Source organism: Sceloporus undulatus, chromosome 3 (assembly GCF_019175285.1).
Source record: "Sceloporus undulatus isolate JIND9_A2432 ecotype Alabama chromosome 3, SceUnd_v1.1, whole genome shotgun sequence".
Lineage (NCBI taxonomy): Eukaryota > Metazoa > Chordata > Lepidosauria > Squamata > Phrynosomatidae > Sceloporus > Sceloporus undulatus.
This window is the reverse complement of record NC_056524.1, coordinates 121310507-121316014: the sequence shown is the minus strand read 5'-3', so window position 1 is coordinate 121316014 and position 5508 is coordinate 121310507. Positions and strand designations below refer to the sequence as shown.

The 5508-nt window shown below is 37.9% G+C and overlaps 1 pseudogene; it reads right to left on the bottom strand.

Annotated features, from left to right (window-relative positions):
* Positions 1 to 1546: 1546 nt before the first annotated feature.
* On the bottom strand, positions 1547 to 2176 carry LOC121925847 (annotated as a pseudogene).
* Between the last annotated feature and the right edge of the window lie 3332 nt (positions 2177 to 5508).

Sequence of the window (5508 nt, the reverse complement as noted above, 5' to 3'; positions counted from 1 at the left end):
CTAAGCAAATGTATCTTTAGTTTAGTAAAAGGTGACTTGCTCTTTGGGACTAGTATTGCAACATATGAATATTGGATCTGGATCTGGATCTGGATCTAGATCCTTTCCATGGATCATGCACGCCCAAACTGACCAAAAAAAAAAAAAAGCCAAGGTAAAAATGTGATGGGATTTTCATAATAAGATGGCAAGCAAATGAAGTTATACTTGGCATGATACACCTAACATTTAGGCTAATAACATTTTTTTAATAGTGAAGATACCATGCAAATAGATTTTGCAGCTAAACCAAACACCATTAGAGCCAGTCATTTTAATGTATTTTGGTTCAAATCCTAATTAAGCATAGATCCTATGCCAGCAATTAATCTACATGTTTTTTCCTATTAATGAAGCAATGTCAGCTAGAGAAGAAAAGGCATTTTCATTTCAGCAGCTCTGGTTTAATATTTTTTTTTTTTAGCTGTTGATTTTATACTCCAATTTTGGGGTGTTTATAAATAATTCTGGAAGTGGCAAAAAGGATTAGGAGAATTTGGGATATATCCTGCATTTCATGCATTTAAAATAACAAATGATTTGGAACTCTGAATGGCTTGTTTTTTGTTTCTTTTTTAAAAAAAAACTAGGTGTAATCCATGATAAGTTGTCTGGAGCAAGACTTTGAGATGAATGAGAAATATTCTTAGTTCAGACCAAGTTTCCTTTCACCTCCATGAGCCTTGTGCAAAATAATATTCTGACTAATTCTGTCCCTTGCAGAGAGAGAGGTAGGTAAGCCTACAATGAATATTGAAGGAAACAAAATTAATATATTAATGACTGGAATTATGAACTATTACTGTGAGATCCCATATCAGTTAACACACACACATCATTCTGCTTTATGATCTAGCAGATCCTGCAAGCAACTGAGGTCTTCTGTCCTGTTATTTGCATGCAACATACTGACATTTGCACACCTTTCCCTCTAATGATTTCTTTTGTGACAAATAGTAGTACCTCTGTCTCAATTCCTCCTTACACTGGAGTTTGTTGGCAGGAAGTGGGTAGAAAGATCATTATGATGTGACATCACGCCCAACAATTTATCTGCCTGGTAAAGCAGGATTGGGGGTCTTTTATGATTTTGGCAATAGTGTCATGGTTATGAATACATAAAAACCAAATGCATAACTCTAGGTTACACATCTGTAACTATGATAGTAAATTTCTGCCCCTCTATTTAGAAAACCTACAAGTTGCTTCTTTATCATTTAAAATGTTCAGTGTGGAGCAGAACTAAGTGGGTTGAGACTTCAGTAATTGTTTTCCTTTCATCAAGGTCACGGTTTTGGGGTATACTGGGATTGCTGACTTTGGATATCCAGAGTCCCAGACTGGAAGAAAAAAATAATTCTACTCATGCCATGTTGTTGTCTTTGTTTTATTTTTAAGGAAGCAAACAAGCAAACACCCTCAAATGCAGAGGGTACAATAGTGAGTACTAATCATTCACATCATTATTATTTTAGGTCTGGATTCCTGTGACTTCCTTTATATAAGGTTATGAATTCAGAAACTGCTTCCTGGTATTTTCATTGTATTCATAAATCTGCACTTTGACCAATACATCTGAACTGCTGTCATCACTTCTGACAGCTATCATAGGAGCATGATCACGAGAGCTTGAAGGATTCCAAGAAATACAACTGCAACTTAGTTTACATGAGATTTCATGCTGAAGTGACCAGTGACTCAAATTCATAACATCAGGAGCTTCATAGATCCTAACAACTCCATCTGCTGAACATGTTGCTAACATGAGACCCATATTCTTAGGAGCAAACTTTACATCAGTAACAGATGTCTTGCTGTTGACCAGTGTAGTCCTCCTTACCCAGTGGCTTTGTCCTCAAAGTTTATCATTTGATTCTCCAACTATTTCTTCCCATACAGCAGCTGTTCTGTCAAAAGAGAAGGAAGCCAGGACTTGTACAAACTCTGGATGTGCCCACACGGACCCACTATGTGTCTTACAGCTGGCAGTACAGTGTCATTCTCCATTTTCTCCTTTGTCTCAAACCTTGACGCTCTGGTCTCTGGAGCAGGAGGCCATGCGCCTCCCATGGAAGTTGAAGGAGACATAGTGGATGAAGTTGTGGTGGCCGGTGGCGATGCTCCGTGCCATGAACATCCCATCGGCCACGCGGGCTCCCTCCTTCCTTCCCTCCCAGAAACTTCAAGAGAAATGTTCCACCCCATCTCCACACAGGAGTGAGTTTTCAGGAATGTTAAATTCCACTCCTCCTGTGGCTACACTGGCTTCCTATTGTAGCCTATGAAGAGTAGTGCTGGTGGCCTATAAGCTAATTTAGACCAGGGCCTAAAATCCAATTGTGAGTCCCAAGTAGAGTAGTTCCATTGAATCAATGGGGACTACATATCTGAACCCTTATGTAAGGCCAGTGGATGTCTATTCTAGTTTGGACTAGCAATTGCATTTAGACCCTGATGGCATAATTCACAATTTCTACTAGTGTAACATAAATCAAACAACAAACACTTTATATTTAATTGGCACACCTAAAGGCTCCACTTTATGTTCCTAGAGAAACCTCCCATTTGGTTATTTTTTCCCAATGACTAGATAAACATGGTTGCTACTTCCCCTCTACTTTCACCCCTACCACACACACACACACACACACAGAGAGAGATAGAGAGAGAGAGTTCTTTGACCTGAATCATGCAAATTGGGGCTTCTAGGAATTGAAGTTCAAAATATCTGGAGGGCCAAAAGTTCTCCATCCCTGAATCATACTTCAGTAACATGTATGGATAAATTTGTCTTGGGGAGGTAAATTATGTTGGAAATTCCTAGATCAATTTCTGATAGTTGTGAAACAGTTTATGGGAATTGTTGTATGCCATTCATCTTGTCCACTTGATTAGAATGTTCTAGAAAATACTAGATTATGGTGGGATAACAAACATCAGCAACATAATATGATTAGAAACAGGACTAATCTTGATGCCTTGTTTATAATTTCTTAAAACTTTCTTCCAGTATTTTAAACAGCTTGTACTATAAAATATCTCACTTGATCTCTTTTTCTCCTTCTTTGGGACCAAAACAACCAGTAATACACTCATGCAAAAACTGCTAATGGCAAATTAATTTACTTTAAACATTAAAACACTCTGAACAAGAGATGTTACCATATTCCGTAGGTTGAGATGAATAAGAGGCAACAAAGTACTATCACAAAACAAAACCAAGAACTTAATTTATTGAAGTCTTCAGTAATTAATTAGAAGCACATAATGAATACATTTCCTAGGCCATAACAGAATAATAGACATACTGTTTCATCTTTCAACATCAGAAATCTGTAAGCAGAGACAAGAAAGCACTGAGCAAGTTGATGGATCTCTGGGAGGCACAGGACGGGAAAAGGCTGACTGAATGAATCAGTGGCTGAGCTCTTTTAAGATATTCTGACAATACATAAGATGAAGGCTTTGATCAGCTCTTGTATTCAAACCACAAAATGCCTTTTACAAGATGTCTCCAGCATCAGGGCTGAATTCTAATCTTATCTTACTTTCTTGGTCTCTGGGACCTTCACCCTTCTGTCATTTCAGTTGTCTGCAAGGTTCCTTAGCATTTGAAAACATTCACACACGTCATAATGCTACAACTGAAATTATCAAGTAGAATATAATAGAAAAAAAATTCAAACATAGCTACTTGACCTCTTACAGGACATATACTGATGTCAGACTTTAAAAAGCATGTGCTTTATCAAAATGTGTTGTTGGTTTTTGTGTGTGGCATTTTCTTGTATCTCAGCACTAGACAATAGCAGATGAGAGGATCAACAGAGAGGTGACAAGTCAAGGGGTAGTTCAGGGAAATCTGAGAGGGTAAAAAATACAAAGGAAGTATACTGGTAAATGGAGAAGTGAAACTGGCCTGGTTATCAACATTTGAACCCATGCCAATAGTTGCATCTTTAATACAAGCCTGGTCTGTAAAAAGTACTGACAAAACAGAGAATGTCACCCATCTCCACTCCACACACACAAAACACACCACATTCATATGCTGTTTTCCACAGATCAAACTGTCTTTACAGGCATGAGGGTAAGCCAAACTAGTGTGGCATTTGTTTGTTTTCTTCTGCTTTCTTGCTACAAGGAAAGGCTGGAAAATAATTTGGGAGGGAGGGAAAGCAATAGAATACAGAACAAGTCAATTGTTCAGAAAGGAAGAGAGAAAAGAGCCCTAAGCAGCTGCATAGAGAAGATAATCCTGTATGGTTCGCCTGAAATTTAGATGTTCCACATTTTAGATGCTCTTTTCCACTCTGAAGTATCCAACATTCCCTACTTTGATTATTTATGGGATAGCAAGAGTTGTATCTTTTCTAAAATGAAAAAAAAAAATGCTTAAAGCCCGCTACTGGATTGAATTGAAATAAAGGCCTATATCTGTATAAAATTTATTACAACAAGAGTAATGGGAGGGTGAAGGTGATCACAGGTTGCTACAATTTGCAACAACCAGGACACAATGAGCTATGTCTGGGGGGGAAAAATGTTGTTTTTCCAAACTGTATGTCACTTCACCTATGACCAATCTGATATTGCAAGAAAAAAGAGTAATTTTAGAAAATGTACATAAAGTCTGGGAGCTACTATTCTTCTGTCAGCACGGCTGTATATTGTGTCATTGACATTATCACCACAGCTGCCACTGATCTTGCCATCTCTACTGTCCTCACAACCCTGTTTTTGTTTCCTGCTGTTACCAATAAAACATAAAACAGTTTCAGATGATAATCTATTGAAATGAATGGAGAGACCCAACATTTATTCAATAGCAATTATTCTGCTCATGAACCATTTCCAAACATATCTTCTCAGAATGCAAGCTTTCAGAATGAGACACATTTCCATGAGGTGTGTGTCTTCTTTGTTTTATTGGGCATGTTTATGCTGTCTACCATTGACATCCTGAGTCATGTATCTGACAGCATTTTTATTTTCTTAAGTATTCATGCACCTGGATGGCTAATCTATATTAACAAACGTGTCAATACACTCTGGAATGTACTAATATATTTAGGTTTATCAGTCCACATGTGAAAGAATAGCATATTACCATAGACAGGCAAGCATATTAATTCCAAAACAGCTTCTGTGCTGTGGTGGGAACGGGAATTAGCATATGGAGGAGATACAGGTGGGAGTAAGGATCTGAGACTGTATACATGCTTTTTTTTCATCTCAGATTTTATATGTACTTCTTTCTCATCTTAAACCAAGCTACATGTACACCACAAGAAATCACCCACCTTTTTCCTGAACAATTATGAAAGGGGGTCTTTGAGTTTTGCTTGTTCTTTTGTGGGGAGGGAATGATTATTGTTGGGTTTCCATGGCAAATAAGAAGGAAGGCTTTCAAACACATGCACACACACACACACACTCCAGGAAGCAATGGAGAAGCCTACAGGCACT